General features: G+C 39.2%; 1 protein-coding gene and 1 non-coding gene across 9 annotated transcripts in view; both read right to left on the bottom strand.

Moving 5' to 3' along the window:
• Nucleotides 1-21314, bottom strand: part of CCDC171 (coiled-coil domain containing 171) — a 327536-nt gene that overhangs the window by 99180 nt on the left and 207042 nt on the right. The gene's annotated exons all lie outside the window — the stretch shown is intronic.
• On the bottom strand, nt 14721-14792 carry TRNAC-ACA (transfer RNA cysteine (anticodon ACA)). Its single transcript has one exon. It is a non-coding gene; the product is annotated as a tRNA-Cys (tRNA).

The following is a 21314-nucleotide window of genomic DNA, read 5'->3' as shown; positions in this document are numbered from 1 at the left end:
TCAAAGAAAATTTATTAAATTTGAGCCCCCAAATGAGATACTATTAGCTTTGAAAGTCAAGTTTAACTGCGATATTGATGATTCTCTTTTTTCTGTGACAAAATTCACTAGGGAAATCCTGGATGTCAAAGTACAAAAGCAGATTGCTAATATGGGCAAAGGGTGGGAGGGCAGGGGGCGGGGGGCGGCTATGAGCAATGTAGGTACAATCCACAACACACTCCAGGCACTGGAGGTCCTTTAACCGGATTAATATCAGGCATCATACTTCATCTGTGAAGCTTGACATACAGGAACAGTAAGCCACATTGTATATCCTCTAAATAAACTTTCTGAACAACATTAAGCAGGGGCATCTGGCATTTAAAACTGTGATTTATTGTCAAATTAACATTTTCACTATAACATTATTTAATTTGCCAAACGAAGTAATTCTTCATATTTGTATGAGACAGGGAAAAAAATCAAAATGCAGTTGTTTTGCTAAACCTAATGATGGGCATCACAATTACAACATTATTTGAATAGCACGCAAGTGTTAATACTCTCATTTAATTATAAATTATCTGTTGGATGTTGGCGGTGCCACAAAGAGACAGTGCCCATGATATATAACAGACATAACATCACAAATATTTCTACTAAAATTTAAGAGTTTTTTCCCCACTTTTATATTAAATCAAAACTTTGAAAATAGGCAAACTAAAATGTTCAGCAAGTATTTCAAGAAAAAGTTTTTTTTTAAGTCTTGATAAAGGATTGACCAGGAATTCTTTTATTTTAATGGATAAAGGGAGTGAATGCATCATGTTGAAAGAATACAAAACAGTGCCACTAGGACTAGTGAAAATCTAATGGTGCAGCAAAGAGCAGGAAGGAACGATGACCTCGAACAGCAAAACTAGAGGAGGCGAGAGGGGAATGGCTCAGAAAGAATGCAAAAGGCAAGTCTGAATATCAGTGTGTGAATGAGAACAAACAGGAAACAGTTCAACACAGAAGAGTAAGTAAAAAGACTCACCTTATTGCACTAAATTTGTTCATGAGAAAAACCGAATACACAGGCTGAGAACAAAGTGACTAAGAGCAGAAAAGACAGAAGCAGGATTTCTTTAGGAAATACTGTCCACTGGAAACAAAATGGTCCCTTTCAAAAATGAGAATTTAAAGTAAATTTCTTTACTGTCAAAAAAAATTTTGAAGTAACAATATTGAAACAATAAAATTGTTTCTCATCCTACTAGGAAAAGTAGGTTCATCTTTTAAAATAAAGACTTTAGTGTGAATTGGGATTAGAACAACCATCATCACCTGTCTATGGATTAAATTATAATTTCAAATTAATTGGAAATCATAATTTCAAAAGCCAGCCTTTAATTCTGCTACAGTATATCATTATTTATCCTATAATTAGATTCTATATTCTTTTTACTCTGGTTTATTTCTAGATATGAGTAACATTTATATAATATTTTTCTACTTTAAAATGACTAATACTTCATTTTAACATAAAATAAATATTTTCAAAGAATTTCACAGTATAAATCTCAATTGCAAAATTGTATATGCTTTTATAATTTCCTATAAAAATTGCATAATTTTATATTTTCACAGACTAAATGAAAGCACACCCATATTACTCCATTCTAAAATTTTGATTTTTAGAAAATGTAGTTTACTTTCTCCCTTTCTTATTACATACTTTCAGAAAGCAGACATTTCTCATAGATATGCCACAAGAAACAAGAGAAACAGGCAAATAACAAAAATAAATGAAACTTAACAAGTTCAAAACACTGTTAAGAAATATTTATTTTATTGTAATAATTTAGTTCCAGATTTAAGTAATTCTTAAGATCTATACTGCACTGTTTTTATTCCTCTGATTAGCCTTTTCTCACAAGCCAATCTTTCTTAATTTTCTGTACTCCTACTAACACGCAAAAAACTATTTCTGCTAGAAACATCAACTATAAAATTAAACTAGTCATTTTTAGAAAAACATTCAATTCTCAAAATAAGAAACTGCATCTTTTATCACACACAACTATAAAGACTTTTGCACCCCATGTTCCAGCTATTTTAAAAAATTCATGAAATATGGTACTAGTTGCATTTTTACCAATAGGATACCCAAGAAAAAGCAGTAAGGGTCGTTGATGAAAAACTCAGATACTTTTTTTTTTTTTTTTGTATCTCCTGTCTTTTTATTTATTTTTTTTAATTTTTATTAGTTGGAGGCTAATTACTTTACATCATTACAGTAGTAGTTTTTGTTATACATTGATATGAATTAGCCATGGATTTACATGTACTCCCCATCCCAGTCCCCCCTCCCACCTCCCTCTCCACCCGATCCCTCTGGGTCTTCCCAGTGCACCAGGCCCGAGCACTTGTCTCATGTACCCAACCTGAGCTGGTTATCCGTTTCACCCTAGATAATATACATGTTTCAATGCTGTTCTCCTGAAACATCCCACCCTCGCCTTCTCCCAGAGTCCACAAGTCTGTTCCATACATCTGAGTCTCTTTTTCTGTTTTGCATATAGGGTTATCGTTACCATCTTTCTAAAGTCCATATATATGTGTTAGTATACTGTAATGGTCTTTATCTTTCTGGCTTACTTCGCTCTGTATAATGGGCTCCAGTTTCATCCATCTCACTAGAACGGATTCAAATGAATTCTTTTTAATGGCTGAGTAATATTCCATGGTGTATATGTACCACAGCTTCCTCATCCATTCGTCTGCTGATGGGCATCTGGGTTGCTTCCATGTCCTGGCTATTATAAACAGTGCTGCGATGAACATTGGGGTGCATGTGTCTCTTTCAGATCTGGTTTCCTTGGTGTGTATGCCCAGAAGTGGGATTGCTGGGTCATATGGCAGTTCTATTTCCAGCTTTTTGAGAAATCTCCACACTGCTTTCCATAGTGGCTGTACTAATTTGCATTCCCACCAACAGTGTAAGAGGGTTCCCTTTTCTCCACACCCTCTCCAGCATTTATTGCTTGTAGACTTTTGGATAGCAGCCATCCTGACTGGCGTATAATGGTACCTCATTGTGGTTTTGATTTGCATTTCTCTGATAATGAGTGATGTTGAGCATCTTTTCATGTGTTTGTTAGCCATCTGTATGTCTTCCTTGGAGAAATGTCTGTTGAGTTCTTTGGCCCATTTTTTGATTGGGTCATTTATTTTTCTGGAGTTGAGCTGGAGGAGTTGCTTGTATATTTTTGAGATTAATCCTTTGTCTGTTGCTTCGTTTGCTATTATTTTCTCCCAATCTGAGGGCTGTCTTTTCACCTTGCTTATAGTTTCCTTTGTTGTGCAAAAGCTTTTAAGTTTCATTAGGTCCCATTTGTTTATTTTTGCTTTTATTTCTGAAATTCTGGGATGTGGGTCATAGAGGATCCTGCTGTGATTTATGTCGGAGAGTGTAAAAAAACTCAGATACTTTTGAGAACACGTGTAAGAAGATGTATACAACGAATCCTGAATGCCTGGGAAAAGTAAATGATAATCAGGCCTGCCTAAAATTTCATTTGTTCCAATCCATTATGGCCTCCAACACTTCAAAATAAACCTTACCAGAGAGATTCCCATCATAACACAGATCTCAACAATATTTCCCACAACTTCCACTCTGACCATCCTGTGTTCACGTCGTACTATGCCTCCATTCCCCACCTTCCATTTTCCTACTTCCTCCTCTATACTTCCTTTCACTTCCATTGATTCTTCATCACTTTCCCTTTTCTCTTTATGCTATGTTTCATCCTATACACCAGAGCAGCCTATGTATTCTTTTTCAACTTATGCACTAGAGAGCAGAGTGCAGTTGGCATGCTACAGCCCAAGGACTGAATCCAGACCACCGCCTGTTACTGTAAATAAAGTTTTATTGGAACACAGCCACACCCACTCACTTAGCTATTGTCTTTGGCTGCTTTCCAGCTAAGAGGACAGAGTTGAATAGTTGAGACAGAAACCATATGGTCCACAAAGCCTAAAATATTTACTATCTGGCCCTCTACAGAAAATGTTGGCCATTCCCCTGCCTCAGAGATATAGCAAGAAAGACTACATTTTTCACCAATATGAAAAAAATTTTAATGACCACATCTCACCAGAGGATGTATGAACAATTTCTAGTGAGTAAACCTTACACCACTAACATATAGGATGCCATCTCACAGATACTTTCTGGCTGCTTCTTTCAAGTTTTACATAGTCTGATAGATAACTTGCCTGGGTCTAACTTTCCTGGCACAACAACTGATCATCACTCTAATAACTAAACTACAGAAAATTTGGTTAAACAAGTAGCACAGGCATACTGGAGATCATTTGTAAAGAGAGAGAGAAGGGAATTCACCAGTATGGACCACATGCTCTATAATAACACTAGCAACAGAAAGACCCTATACACACAGAGGTTCTCAGTGAGCATGTGATCAAATATGAACGTCATTTCAAACTCACAAATTCTACGAGGTAGTAGGAAAGAGAGGATAACCAAAAAACATGGTATGTGTCTAGTGACAGAAGCAGGGATTAAAGCACATCATCGCAGCAGAAATGACATTCACAAGTTCGACAGTGATAACTAAATGGATATTTCCCTCTTTTACCTTTTCCTTAACTAGTTAGTTCATGAAATGGATAGAGTGTGGTACTACTCTTATTAGTAACAATACCGCTAGCACTCCTAAAGTACTTCATACTTTTCAAAGCACTCTGCACACTATCACACGGCATTCTGCCATCCATCTTGTGAAAGAGTTCCTGCCATCCCTAATATGAGGAAACTGTGTCCCGGGCTCCTAGCCACACATAACAGCGCCTCTGAGTATCTACAATGACAGTTAACAGACAAGCAAATTGCTCACGATCTTGTTACTAGTTCCATTTCCCTACCTAAAAATAAACACTATTTTATTTTTCCTTCTCTTTGTCCCTTGTCTGGCAAGCCTAGCAAAAATACGTGTCATAAAAGTAGTTCTGTGGTCAGCAGTGAAGATTGTTATCGAAACACCCTGATTTTCCTCAGTAGTTTCAGTGGACCTGCGCGCATTTTTCATTCATTCATGTATTTTCTCCCTGACCCTTCAACACACACACACACAAAATTATCGTACTGAGAGACAGGTACCTGTGAGCAATCTTCCTTATACAATGGCCATAATCGCACTCGGAAGACCCCAAACTACAAGGTCCCAAGGCCTGTGCAAGAGCTCCCGCTGCGCTCCGCACCTATGGGCCGGAGACTCTGGCCTATGCAGCAGAAGCAGGCACTCCACTGGCACTGCAGCAAGCACAGAAACTCCTCCTCTGAAAAGAAGAAGTGAGAAACCAGCCTGCTTTTGCTGCAGGTTATTTAATTTAACCTCCGACTCCGGAGCAGAGCCAGAACTCTCTGCTGTCACCAAAAAAAAAAAAAAAAAAAAGGGGGCAAAATCTACCACGACCACAACCACCCCACACTTTATTGTTCCATCCCAATTATGGAGCTAGAAAACTGATCTCTTGAATCAAATTATCAAGCTGGCTACATCCCAATTAAGGATCTGAAAAACTGAACCCTCAAATCAAATTATCAACCTGGAAAATAGGATGATATAATCACAGACATCGTATAAAGGCATGAGGCAGGATGATAAATCTGTGGCGTAGGTTGTATACCATAGACTGCTCCTTGCAGATAGATTACTGTGAACTTGATCTATTTAAACAAACAGATAACGCATACTCGAGTACAGAAAGATGTATTTATGAATTGTTAGAGTTCTCCACACAAAGATATTTTCTTCCTTAGGGCAAATTATTCCAAAGGGTAAAGACAGATACTCACTGAAATTATTTAGATGTGTTTGAGCTAAAAATTGGTAAGCACGTGGACATGCTTATCTTTAGTTTGTCAAGGTTTTTAAATCCCTCTTGAGCTGAAGTACCGTTCTTAGCTTGGCTAGGTCAGAATGACACTGAACAACATGAATGACGACACACAAGACAGCGATACGGGCAGAGCTGTCATCAGCGAACCAGCTGTGCTAACGCCTGCATGTCCTGCACAGCTAATCTTCAGAATCAGGATCAGGAAACCAAGAATGGAAATAGGCTCAACCATCGTAAGTATGGTAAGCAACATTCAGAGAGTCATTAATAAGTCACTTAAAGCTGGGTTATGAGAGGCATATGATCATGTTTCAACTTTAAAATAACTGTCAGCTTTATTAATTAAAAATTATTCTGTGGTCTTTGTCTTCCATATAAATGATCTGAAAATTAAAAAGCAAAATTAACTGCGTATTACCAAATATTCTCATTCACATTTTTAAGGTAAGAATCACATGTAAAGATGTGGCCACTCAGAATCCTCACCTGTCACATTCTCTTTGACTCAATTCTACTCTAAAATTTTTCCTAACAATAAAAGTTATCATCTTTCCACTTCATAGGAATCAAATTAGTTGCTACCTATAAAATTTGTTGCCAGTGTATCTCTCTTTCCTAGAGACATTTTTATCATTGAATCGAGGCTTTCTCCTCTAGATCTTGATTATGCAAAGTAAATACACATGCTATTTTCAGCAATCAAAAAATGAAGACATGGGACTTCCCTGGTGGTCCAGCAATTAAGACTCTATGCTCCTAATGCAGGAAACCCAGGTTCCATCCTTGGTCAGGGAACTAGACCCCTTGTGCCACAACTAACACCCAGCACAGTCAAACTAAATAAAACAATTTAAAAAAATAATTAATAGATAAAAAATGAAGACAATATAAGCAAGACTTCCACTGGAATCTGGAGATAGTTTTAGTTGTGTTCAGAGACTGGGTAATGCTAAAAAAAAGTTTGACTCATTCAACAAACATTCATCAAGCGCCTACTGGATATCAAGCACTATGATAGATGCTGAGCATATAAAAATTAAGGAGACAGAACTCCATCCCTCAAAGACTTCAAACTCCAGTGGCATAATTAATCTCTCAAAATGTATGTCCTAGCCTTCCCATTTATCCATAATGTCTTGTTTCTCCTGTCAATTGCTATACCACCTTCTTTATTTGCCAGAAGAATTATGTTAATCAATCTCAAACCTTTATCTTTAGCTCTGCCTTTTCCCCTGAGGTCTAGTCTCATATTCTGCTGATCACTCACTCCACAATACCTTAAACTCAGTATTTCTAAAACAAAATTCATCATTGTCTCCCTTTTCTTCACTAACAAAAAAAGGGGCGGGGGCAAAAAAAGCCTGTTCCTCTTTTTGTTTTCCCAACATTAGTTAACCATACTGCCCATCTTGGGAACCACCCTTCCTTGCCTTTCACGTTCCCATTTTTCCTAAATAAACTTCATATCCTTTCTTCTGACACCACTGATCATCATTATCTAGTCTCAAATCTTCACCAGTACTCATCTAGCCTACAAACTCAAGGTTCTTCATTATTTCATTACCAACTTCATTATTCACTATTTATGGTCTGCAAATGTGCCTCCCAAAGCCCCAATTTAGTAAGGAAATCTGACCACATCATTCCTTATCTTAAACCTTAGTTTAGTCTTCCTGCTCCATAATAAAGATCGAAGTGTCTTAAAAATGACAAAAAAAAAAAAAGTTATTCCATTACCTGGCTGCCACCTGTCTCATGCAACCTCATCTCCTGCACCCTCCTTGCACTTAATGCTGCACTGAGGCCATCTGGCCATTCATGCTTCCATGCACCTGCACATGCTACTTTCTCTGCTGAAATGCCTTTCTCATCTTTCCTCACACTTCAAAGCCCCATCCAAGCTTCAATTTTCTTCTAAGAAATTTCCAGGCAACCCTTGGGTTTTCTAAGCATGTTTCATAGAGGAATAACTATCTAAATGGATGTGGAACTGCATCTTATGGGTACATATTTACCACAGTATACTGGAATTACACTGTACCTTGAAGAAAGAAACAATGAGATATATACACATATATATGTTGTTGTGATTGTTATTTGTGTGTCTGTTTGTTTCCCCAAAGGCTAGTACAGTTTCTGGCCCATAATATACATTCAAAAAGCATTTGTAGGGGGGAGAACAAGATGGTGGAGGAATAGGTGGATGTGGAGTAAATCTGTCTGCATGGATACATCAGGATACACCTTCAGACATAGAAGTGCATGCAGAACACCAGCTGAGAGCAGGCAGGAGTACCTGACCAGCAGAAAAGAATATATAGACGCATGCAAAACTCGGTAGGACGAAGGAACTAGGGGGAAAAACAGGACGTGCCCTCAGTGGGTAGGGGAACTGAAGCAGGGGTCCGATCCCCACATCAGGGCAACTGTCTGAGTCAGAGGAGAAACATTTAAGGCGGAGAGGGAAACAGCTGATCTTTGGCAGCCTAAGTGGAATGAGAATCAGACAATCCTTGATGCAGCCATATATACAGAGATGTAGATCCCCTGGAAGGTGCAACAGCTGGGAGCTGGAGTTTAGGGATTGTGGAGCAATCCCAGAGCAGGCGAGGGCTGCTGTTGACTGTGGAGAGACAGATCAAGGGGATGTGAAGGAGGAGACTGTGGTGGGAAATGCCTATGGAGAAAAGCTAGGTAGCCACGGAAGCAAGGTGATGCTGCTGAGTCACGTGTAGGGGGTGGAGCCATCACCATAGCCTCTCTCCCCACACAGCAGCATTGGCAGCTGAACAATAGAGAGGCTGGCCCATCAAATGCCTGACGCACTGAACTAGAGTAGGACCCCCGCGCCAGGGTGCTCCTTTAAGTGACTCATGCACCAATCTACAGAGTAGCACCCCAGCCAGGGGGGGCCCTCTATGTGCCTGACGCGTGGAACAACAGAGAAAGATCCCAGGCAAGGGAGCCCTCTAAGGGCCTGAACGGGCAGAGCTACAGAGAAAGACCAGTCAAAGAGGCCTTTTGACTGCCAGCCACAAGAAGCTCAAAGAAAGACTCTGAAAGGGCCACAACTCCTGCGGCAGGGGCAGTCTGTGTCCCTGCACACTTGGCACCGCCAAGGTCCCCGTAAGCCCAGCAGCTGTGCCACCTTCACACTCAACTCTCACTGGGGCAGAGCTGCCACAGGCAGAAAAAGGTCTTGCATCTATGCGCACAGGGTCACTTCGGTAGTGTCTGACTCACTGGAACCCTATGGACCATCAGGCTTCTCTGTCAGGGAGGCAGGCTCTCCAGGCAAGAATACTGGAGCATGTTGGCCAATACTGGTGGCCATACCCTTCTAGAGCACTGTATTTCCTGCTGCCCTAGCTGCCAACTCCCCTGAGTACCTGGTGCTGCCAGAACCCCTGCGACCGAAGCCGCTGCACCACCTCCACACCTGGCCCTCACAGGGGCAAACCCAGGTCCTCCAGGGCAGTCACAGGAGCAAACCCCAGTGGACGACCCACATGCAGAGGTGGAAATAAAACCACAACTGAAACCCAGAGGCAGTGTGACTAAGGGAGAAGACTCAAAACCTTCCCACCAGCTGTACAAGCTGCAGATTAAATCCACATGATCAACTAGGCAGACTCTGTGTCTATGGAACATATAAAAGGTCATTGAGAGCGCCCACAAAAAAGAAAATGCACTGGTTCCGATAGCTGTGGACATTGGAGGCAAGAACAAGAGGAGTAGGAGCAGGTTAGAATCTGAGCTGCCCTCACAGCAGGTCCAGAGATCAGCACAGTGTTGGAGGGCATCCTAGGAGGTGAGGTGGACTGTGACTCCCAGCGAGGGAAAGGGCTCTGACAGCAGTGACTCAAGAAAGACATTTATTATCCTTATGTTTTGACTTCTTCTGTAGATTATTTTGGAATTTTTTCTTTTTTCTCCTTTTTATCCCCCTCTGTTGTAGCTGTAGATTTTAATGGCACTATGAAATGTAATTAACTTTTGAGCTTTTTTTTTTTTCTTTTTCTCTCAGTCACATTTTTTATTGTTGTTATAAACCCTGCCTCTACGTTGGGCTTTTGCAGTTCTGGGGAGTTTTCCTTTTTTTGTTTTTTCTTTCTTTTCTCTTTTTTAATTTTAGTGTTTTAAACCTATTATTTTTTCTAGATTTATTCCTTTGTTTGCTTTTCCTACTGTTCTTCTCCCCTTGCAGTTAAACTTTAATGTATATAAACCTTCTTCATCTACCTCTATTTAACTTTGTATATCTATTCTTTCTTTTCTTTCTTTCCTTTCCTCTCAACACATTTGTTAATTTTATTTTCATTGCTTTACTCCCCAGTTGTCACCTTGTTTTAGTTTTGTTTTCCAGTTTGTGCTTCACTTAGTTTTGTTCAGGTAGATATAATTTTTGGTTTCCGTCGCTTACCGGGTCAATCTATTGTACCTTATTTTTGTTGGACTGTTTAGACTTTGCTCATGGGTATATATGTATATGTGTATATTCCATTCTTTTAATTATTATTTGCCAGAGTTTATAACTGCCATTTGTCTGGGTTCATCTTTGGTTTCTTGTTTTTGGATATTTGTTTTAATCTCACTTAATGCCATAAAAAGCCACTTATGGACCCTATTCCTGACCAGAAATCAAGCCCTGAGCCTTTGGAGTGGGAGCACTGACTCCAAGACCCTCGACTTCAGAGAACTGACCCTAGGGGGTGTCAAATAGTGAGAACTCACACGAAGGAGGCCACTAGAATACAAGGCCCAGCATCACCCAACCACCAGCAGCACCCTGTGCTACTCATCTACAGGACAAACAAACAGAAATACCAAATCAGCAGCAGACAGGACTGCCACCTTACTCAGCCTTGCCTACCAGAGGAAAAACAAACAAACAAACAAAAAATTCACTCCAAATTTCACCCTATCTGAAGCTTACACAAACCACTGGACCAACCTTCAGTTCAGTTCAGTCGCTCAGTCGTGTCTGACTCTTTGGACCCCATGAATCGCAGCACGCCAGGCCTCCCTGTCTATCACAAACTCCCGGAGTTTACTCAAACTCATGTCCATCCAGTTGGTGATGTCCTCCAGCCATCTCATCCTCTGTCGTCCCCTTCTCCTCCTGCCCCCAATCCCTCCCAGCATCAGGGTCTTTTCCAATGAGTCAACTCATCGCATGAAGTGAAGCCAAAGTATTGGAGTTTCAGCTTCAACATCAGTCTTTCCAATGAACACCCAGGACTGATCTCCTTTAGGATGGACTGGTTGGATCTCCTTGCAGTCCAAGGGACTCTCAAGAGTCTTCTTCAACACCACAGTTCAAAAGCATCAATTCTTTGGCACTCAGATTTCTTTATAGTTCAACTCTCACATCCATACTTGACCACTGGAAAAACCATAGCCTTGACTAGACGAACCTTTGCTGGCGAAGTAACGTCTCTGCTTTTTAATATGGTGTCTAGGTTGGTCATAACTTTCCCTCCAAGGAGTAAGCGTCTTTTAATTTCATGGCTGCAATCACCATCTGCACTGATTTTGGAGCCCAAAAAAATAAAGTCTGACATTGCTTCCACTGTTTCCCCATCTATTCCCCACAAAGTGATGGGACCAGATGCCATAATCTTAGTTTTCTGAAGGTTGAGCTTTAAGCCAACTTTTTCACTCTCCTCTTTCACTTTCATCAAGAAGCTTTTTAGCTCCTCTTCACTTTCTGCCATAGGGTGATGTCATCTGCATATCTGAGGTGATTGATATTTCTCCTGGCAATCTTGATTCTAGCTTGTGCTTCCTACAGTCCAGCGTTTCTTATGATGTACTTTGCATATAAGTTAAATAAGCAGGGTGACAATATACAGCCTTGACGTACTCCTTTTCCTATTTGGAACCAGTCTGTTGTTCCATGTCCAGTTCTAACTGTTGCTTTCTGACCTGCATACAGGTTCTCAAGAGGCAGGTCAGGTGGTCTGGTATTCCCATCTCCTTCAGAATTTTCCACAGTTTATTGTGATCCACACAGTCAAAGGCTTTGGCATAGTCAATAAAGCAGAAATAGATGTTTTTCTGGAACTCTCTTGCTTTTTCAATGATCCAGCAGTTGTTGGCAATTTGATCTCTGGTTCCGCTGCCTCTCCTAAAACCAGTTTGAACATCTGGAAGTTCACGGTTCATGTATTGCTGAAGCCTGGCTTGGAGAATTTTGAGCATTACGTTACTAGCGTGAGATAAGTACAATTGTGCGGTAGTTGAAGCATTCTTTGGCATTGCCTTTCTTTGGGATTGGAATGAAAACTGACCTTTACCAGTCCTGTGGCCACTGCTGAGTTTTCCAAATTTGCTGGCATATTGAGTGTAGCACTTTCACAGCATCATCTTTCAGGATCTGAAATAGCTCAACTGAAATTCCATCACATCCACTAGCTTTGTTCATAGTGATGCTTTCTAAGGGCCACTTGACTACACATTCCAGGATGTCTGGCTCTAGGTGAGTGATCACACCATCGTGATCATCTGGGTCATGAAGATCTTTTTTGTACAGTTCTTCAGTGTATTCCTTCCACCTCTTCTTAATATCTTCTGCTTCTGTTAGGTCCATACCATTTCTGTCCTTTATCGAACGCATCTTTCTGTGAAATGTTCCCTTTGTATCTCTAATTTTCTTGAAGAGATCTCTAGTCTTTCCCATTCTGTTGTTTTCCTCTATATCTTTGCACTGATCGCTGAGGAAGGCTTTCTTATCTCTCCTTGCTATTCTTTGGAACTCTGCATTCAAATGGGAATATCTTTCCTTTTCTCCTTTGCTGTTCGCTTCTCTTCTTTTCACAGCTATTTGTAAGACCTCCTCAGACAACCATTTTGCCTTTTTGCATTTCTTTTCCATGGGGATGGTCTTGATCCCTCTCTCCTGTACAATGTCACGAACCTCTGTCCATAGTTCATCAGGCATTCTATCATATCTAGTCCCTTAAATCTATTTCTCACTTCCACCGTATAGTCATAAGGGATTTGATTTAGGTCATACCTGAATGGTCAAGTGGTTTTCCCTACTTTCTTCAATTTAAGCCTGAATTTGGCAATAAGACTTCATGATCTGAGTCACAGTCAGCTCCCGGTCTTGTTTTTGCTGACTGTATAGAGATTCTCCATCTTTGGCTGCAAAGAATTTAATCAATCTGATCTCAGTGTTGACTATCTGGTGATGTCCATGTGTAGAGTCTTCTCCTGTGTTGTTGGAAGAGGGTGTTTGCTATGACCAGTGCGTTTTCTTGGCAGAACTCTATTAGCCTTTGCCCTGCTTCATTCCATAATCCAAGGCCAAATTTGCCTGTTACTCCAGGTGTTTCTTGACTTCCTACTTTGCATTCCAGTCCCCTATATTGAAAAGGACATCTTTCTTGGGTGTTAGTTCTAAAAGGTCTTGCAGGTCTTCATAGAACCGTTCAACTTCAGCTTCTTCAGCATTACTGATTGTGGCATAGGCTTGGATTACCATGATATTGAATGGTTTGCCTTGGAAACGAACATAGATCATTCTGTCATTTTTGAGATTGCATCCAAGTACTGCATTTTGGACTCTTTTGTTGACCATGATGGCTACTCCATTTCTTCTAAGGGATTCCTGCCCATAGTAGTAGATATAATGATCTCTGAGTTAAATTCACCCATTCCTGTCCATTTTAGTTCTCTGATTCCTAGAATGTCAACATTCACTCTTGCCATCTCGTCTGACCACTTCCAATTTACCTTGATTCATGGACCTAACATTCCAGGTTCCTATTCAATATTGCTCTTTACAGCATCAGACCTTGCTTCTATCACCAGTCACATGCACAAATGGGTATTGTTTTTGCTTTGGCTCCATCCCCTCATTCTTTCTGGAGTTATTTCTCCACTGATTCCAGTAGCATATTGGGCACCTACCGACCTGGGGAGTTCATCTTTCAGTATCCTATCATTTTGCCTTTTCATGCTTTTCATGCCTTTTCATGGGGTTCTCAAGGCAAGAATACTGAAGTGGTTTGCCATTCCCTTCTCCAGTGGACCACATTCTGTCAGACCTCTCCACCATGACCCATCTGTCTTGGGTGGCCCCACATAGCATGGCTTAGTTTCATTGAGTTAGACAAGGTTATGGTCCGAGTGATCAGAATGGCTAGTTTTCTGTGATTATGATTTCAGTGTCTGCCCTTTGATGCCCTCTCACAACACCTACCATCTTACTTGAGTTTCTCTTACCTTGGACGTGGGATATCTCTTTACAGTTGCTCTAACAAAGCACAGTTGCTGCTCCTTAGGAGGGCAGAAATCAAAAGGAAGAAAGAATTCAACCTTGAACCCTGGGAAAAGCAGACCTCAAACACAATAACTTAAAAAAAAAATAATGAAAAGGCAGAGAAATACAACACTAATGAAGGAACAAACTAGAAATACAGAATTCCAAATAAATGAAGAGGAAATAGGCAAACCACCTGAAAAAGAATTCAGAATAATGACAGCAAAGATGATCAAAAACCTTGAAAACAAAATGGAGAAAATGCAAGAATCAATTAACAAAGACCTAGACGAAATAAACAATAAACATACAGATAAAAACAACACAATTACTGAAGTTAAAAATACTCTAGAAGAAATCAATAGCAGAATATCTGAAGCAGAAGAATGAATCAGTAAGCTGGAAGATAAAATAGTGGAAAGAAAGTGAAAGTGAAGTCACTCAGTCATGTCCGACTCTGAACCCCATGGACTGTAGCCTACCAGGCTCCTCCGTCCATGGGATTTTCCAGGCAAGAGAACTGGAGTGGGTTGCCATTTCCTTCTCCAGAGTCTTCCCTACCCAGGGATCAAACCTGGGTCTCCCACATTGTAGGCAGACGCTTTACCGTCTGAGCCAGCAGGGAAGTCTAAAATGGTGGAAATAACTTTTGAAGAGCAGAATAAGGTAAAAACAATGAAAAGTACTGAGGACAGTCTCAGAGACCTCTGGGACAATATCAAATGCACCAACATTCAAATTATAGGGGTCCCAGAAGAAAAGGAAAAAGAAACAGTATGAGAAAATTTTTGAAGAGATTATAGTTGAAAATTTCCCCAACATGGACAAGGAAATAGTCAATCAAGTCCAAAAGGCACAAAGAGTCCCATACAGGATAAACCCAAGGAAAAACACACAAAGACACATACTAATCAAGCTAACAAAGACTAAACACAAACAAAGAATATTAAAAGTAGCAAGGGAGAAGCAACAACTAAATACAAGGGAAATGCCATATGCTTAACAGCTGATCTTTCAGCAGAAACTCCACAGGCCAGAGGGGAATGGCAGGATGTATTTAAAGTACTGAAAGGGAAAAATCTACAACCAAGATTACTGTACCCAGCAAGGATCTCATTCAAAACTGATGGGGAAATAGAAAGCTTTTCAGACAAGCAAAAGTTAGAGAGAATTCAGTACCACCAAACCAGCTTTACAACAAATTTTAAATGGATACAGTCAAGAAACACAAGAGATCTACAAAATCAACATCAAACAATTAAGAAAGTGGCAATAGGAACATCTGTATCAATAACTACTTTAAATGTAAATGGATTAAATGCTCCAACCAAAAAACACAGACTGGCTGAATGGATACAAAAACAAGACCTATATACATGCTGTCTACAGAAACCCACTTTAGACATAAGGACACATATAGACTGAAAGTGAGAGGATAGAAAAATATATTCCATGCAAATGGGAAAAAAAAGAAAGCTGGAGTAGCAATCCTCATATCAGACAAAATAGACCTTAAAATAAAGAAGATTACAAGAGACAAGGAAGGACACTACATAACGAGCAAGGGATCAATCCAAGAGGAAGACATAACAATTGTAAATATCTATGCACCCAACATAGGAGCACCTCAATACATAAGACAAACACTAACAGACATAAAAGCAGAAATTGACAGTAACACAATAATAGTAAGGAGACTTTAACACTGCACTCATACCAGTAGACAGATCATCAAAACAGAAAATTAATAAGGAAACACAAGTCTTAAATGATACATGAGATGAGATGGATCTCACTGATATCTTCAGGACATTCCATCCAAATGCAGAAGAATACACCTTCTTCTCAAGTGCATATGGGACATTCTCCAGGATAGACCACATCTTGGGTCACAAATCAAACCTCAGTAAATTTAAGAAAACTTAAATCATATCAAGCATCTTCTCTGACCACACTATGAAACTAGGTGTCAGTTGCAAGGAAAAAAACTGTAAGAAACACAAATACATGGAGATTAAACAACACAATTCTAAATAACCAACAGGTTACTGAAGAAACTAAAAGGGAAATAAAAAAATTTCTAGAAGCAAATGATAATGAAAACACAACTCAAAACCTCTGGGATGCAGCAAAAGCAGTCCAAAGAGGGAAGTTTGTAGCAAAACAATCCTATCTCAAGAAACAAGAAAAACATCGAATTGACAACCTAACTTTACACCTACAACAACTGGAAAAACAAGAACCAAAAAAAACCCTCAAAATTAGTAGAAAGAAAGAAATCATAAAGATCCCAGCAGAAATAAATGAAAAAGAAATGAAATAGTAAAGATTAATAAAACTAAAAGCCAGTTCTTTGAGAAGATAAACAAAATTGACAAGCCTTTAGCCAGACTCAACAAGAACAAGAGAGAGAAGAATCAAATCAACAAAATTTGAAATGAAAAAGGAGAGGTTACAACAGACAATGCAGAAATACAAAGGATTATAAGAGACTATTATGAACAACTATATGACAATAAAATGGATAACCTGGAAGAAATGGACAGATTCTTAGATAAGTTCAATATTCCAAGACTGAACCAGGAAGAAATAGAAATTATGAACAACCCAATTACAAGCACTGAGATTGAAGCTGTGATCAAAAATCTCCCAAAAAACAAAAGCCCAGGACCAGATGGCCTCACAGGAGAATTCTACCAAATACTTAGAGAAGAGCTAAAGCCTATCCTTTCAAAACTCTTTCAAAACACTGCAGGGGAAGGAACACTCCCAAACTCATTCTACGAGGCCACCATCACCCTGTTACCAAAACCAGACAAAGACAACACAAAAAAAGAAAATTATAGACCAATATCACTGATGAACATACATGCAAAAATCCTCAACAAAATTTTAGCAAACAGGATTCAGCAACACATCAAAAAGCACATACACCATGATCAAGTTTGGTTTATTCCAGAAATGCAAGGATTCTTCAATATACGGAAATCAATCAATGTGATACACCATATTAACAAACTGAAAGATAAAAACCATATGATAATTTCAATAGATGCAGTAAAAACCTTTGACAAAATTCAGCACCCATTTATGATTAAAACTCTCCAAAAAATGGGCATAGAAGGAACCTACCTCAACATGTTTAAGGCCATAAATGATAAGCCTATAGCAAACATTATTCTCAATGGTGAAAAACTGAAAGCATTCCCCCTAAGATCAGGAACAAGACAAGGGTGTCCACTTTCACCACTACTATTCAACATAGTTCTGAAGTCCTAGCTACAGGAAGCAGAGAAGAAAAAGAAATAAAAAGAATCCAGATCAGAAAAGTAAAGCTCTCACTGTCTGCAGATGACATGATACTGTACATAGAAAACCCTAAAGATAGTATCAGAAAATTACTAGAGCTCATCAGTGAATTTAGCAAAGTTGCAGGACACAAAATCAATACACAGAAATCACTTGCATTTCTGTATACTAACAATGAAAAATCAGAGAAATTAAGGAATCAATCCCAGTCACCATTGCAAGAAAAATAATTAAATATCTAGGAATAAACTTAACTAAGGAGACAAAAGAACTGCACACAGAAAATTATAAGACATTAATGAAAGAAATAAAAGATGACATAAACAGATGGAGAGATAGTCCATGTTCCTGGGTAGGAAGACTCAATATTGTGAAAATGACTATACTACCAAATGCAATCTACAGATTCAATGCAATCCCTATCAAATTACCAATGGCTACTTTCACAGAACTAGAACAAAAAATTTCACAATTCATATGGAAACACAAAAGACCCCCAAATAGCCAAAGCAGTCTTGAGAAAGAGGAATGGAGCTGGAGGAATCAAGCTTCCAGACTTCAGACTATACCACAAAGCTACAGTCATCAAGACAGTATGGTACTGGCACAAAAACAGAAATAAAGACCAATGGAACAAGATAGAAAGCCCAGAAATGAACCCATGCACCTATGGCTAACTTATTTTTGACAGAGGAGACAAGAATATACAATGGGGCAAAGACAGCCTCTTCAGTAAATGGTGCTGAGAAAATTGGACAGCAACATGTAAAACAATGAAATTAGAACACTTCCTAACACCATACACAAATACAAACTCAAAACGAATGAAAGACCTAAATATAAGACCAGAAACTATAAAACTCTTAGAGGAAAACATAGGCAGAACACTCAATGACATAAGTGAAAGCAAGATCCTCTATGACCCACCACCAAGAGTAGTGGAAATAAAAACAAAAGTAAACAAGTGGGACCTGATTAAACTTAAAAGCTTTCACACAGCAAAGGAAACTATAAGCAAGGTGAAAAGACAACCCTCAGAATGGGAGAAAATAATAGCAAGTAAAACAACTGACAAAGGATTAATTTCCAAAATACACAAGCAGCTCATACAACTCAATGCCAGAAAAACAAACAACCCAATCAAAAAGTGGGAAAAAGACCTAAACTGCCATTTCTCCAAAGAAGACATACAGATGGCTAACAAACACATGAAAAGATGCTCAACATTGCTCATTATTAGAGAAATGCAAATCAAAACCACAAGGAGATATCATCTCACACCGGTCAGAATGGCCATCATCAAAAAGTCTACAAACAATAAATGCTGCAGAGGGTGTGGAGAAAAGGAAATGCTCTTGTACTCTTGGTGGGAATGAAAAAACTAGGAATAAAACCACCTTATGACTCAACAATCCCACTCCTAGGCATATAACCTGAGGAAACCAAAACTGAAAAAGACACATGTATCCCACTGTTCACTGCAGCACTATTTACAATAGCTAGAACATGGAAGCAACCTTGATGTCCATCGACAGATGAATGGATAAAGAAGTCTTGGTACATATACACAATGGAATATTACTCAGACATAAAAAGGAACGCATTTGAATCAGTTCTGATGAGGTGGATGAACCGAAAACCTATTATACAGAGTGAAGTGAGTCAGAAAAAGAAAGATAAATATCATATTCTAACGCACATATATGGAATCTAGAAAAAAAGGTACTGAAGAATGCATTTACAGGGCAGGAATGGAGAAACAGTCATACAGAATGGACTTATGGACATGGGGAGAGGGGAGGACAGGGTGAGATGTATGGAAAGAGTAACATGGAAACTTATATTACCATATGTAAAACAGATAGCCAACAGGAATTTGCTGTATGGCTCAGGAAACTCAAACAGGGGATCTGTTTCAACCTAGAGGGGTGGGAAGGGGAGGGAGATGGGAGGAAGGTTCAAACAGGAGGGGATATATGTATACCTACAGCTGATTCATGTTGAGGTTTGACAGAAAACAGCAAAATTCTGTATAGAAATTACCCTTCAATAAAAAAATAAATTAAAAAGAAAAAATAAATAGATAAAGCATTTGTAGGACTCAGATATTACAAGGAGACAACCATTAAGGACTCAACTATTATTTATAGTAAATATTGTGTTTTAGGGCTTCCCTGATAGCTCAGTTGGTAGAGAATCCACCTGCAATGCAGGAGACCAGGTTCGATTCTTGTGTTGGGAAGATTCGCTGGAGAAGGGATATGCTACCCACTCTAGTATTGTTGGGCTTCCCTTGTGGTTCAGCTGGTAAAGAATCTGCCCACAGTGCAGGAGAACTGGGTTCAATCCCAGGGTTGGGAAGATCCCCTGGAGAAGGGAGAAGCTACATACTCCAGTGTTCTGGTCTAGAGAATTTGATGGATAAGACTTTATTACACAAGCAGATCCAAGAGTGTCATCAAAAAAAAAGAGAAACCTCATGTGACTTCCTAGTCATTGGTCTAGTGTCATTTCAGCCTTATAACTTTACAAGATTTATAGATTCAAAGTATTTCAAGTCTTTTGAGGTTTCTGAATTATGACCTCCTCTTTTATCTTTTAGCCATTATATTCAAAAGGCATCTGACACTGATCATAAAAGTTCAAAGGTAATTTTACAGTCCATAGTACACTGTGATCATACATAGGAAACACTTTTGTTAATTCTCCCAAACTTGAAGGACTCAGCAATCTCTAAAAGCTTCAAGAATTCAACCATTCTGCTAATTCAATAACAATTTTAAAAAGACTACAAAAAAATGTTCAGTTCTTCCCCACATTCCAAATGTAATGATGTCAACTTACTTTCACCCCCACCTATAGTAAACCAAGATATCTCTCTGTTACTATCCAATAAATACTAACAGAACTAAATTTTCTCATACCTAACCCTAAATAATCCAGACACTATCCTATCCATGGGCTTCCCCAGTGGCTCAGATGGTAAAGATCTACCTATAGCGCTATTCTATCCATGTAGTCATCACTCTATCCTGAAACTTATTTTAATACAATTATTGTATTCTCCTTCTTTTCCTCACAACAGAAATATTTAACTGTGGTTGGAGAGCTCTTCATTTTCTAAAATTTTCAATTCATGAGAGGATATATTATCAGTAACATTAAAAGCCTACTGGTAAAATTATTAGGAAAATAAAAGTACAGCAAGAGATTCTAGCAAAAAAGTACCAGCAAGAGATTCTAGCAAAAATGTCCCCCAAAGGCCAATGCCTACACAAGGCAGTGAATAAATTGGGGAAATGTGTCAGAATCAACTTTTTCAGACCTCTGAAAACTAACTGAAAGTTTACTGTAGCCAGGAAAAATCTTAATCAAGAAAAAGCACCTGAATCTTGCTATGTAAGCAAGTCACTAGGCAAACAAAAGCTACTACAGTACAGTGAGTGGCAGCAACAAACGCGAGGGCTGCAGTCGGAGGGCATTTGAGTTCTAGAGTTGTCATCTGTAACATTCCCCGAGAGCTCAGCAGTAAAGAATCAATCTGAGATGCAGGAGATGAGAGTTTGGTTCCTCAGTGAGAAGATCTCAAGATCTGGAGAAGGGAATGGCAAACCCACTTCGGTATTCTTGCCTGAAAAACCCCATAAACAGAAGAGCCTGATGGGCTAAAGTCCAAAGGGCTGCAAAGAGCCAGACAAGACTGAGCAAGTGAGTGTGATCACACAAATATTCAAAATACCCACTTTTCAACAAAAAACTATAAAGTATGCAAGAAAACAAAGTATGGCCCATACACAAGAAAAACAGAAATTAATAGGAACTGTTCCTGGGGAAGCCT

This window comes from Odocoileus virginianus, chromosome 18 (assembly GCF_023699985.2).
Source record: "Odocoileus virginianus isolate 20LAN1187 ecotype Illinois chromosome 18, Ovbor_1.2, whole genome shotgun sequence".
NCBI lineage: Eukaryota > Metazoa > Chordata > Mammalia > Artiodactyla > Cervidae > Odocoileus > Odocoileus virginianus.
The sequence above is the reverse complement of the archived record's forward strand: the minus strand, read 5'-3'. Positions and strand labels throughout refer to the sequence as shown.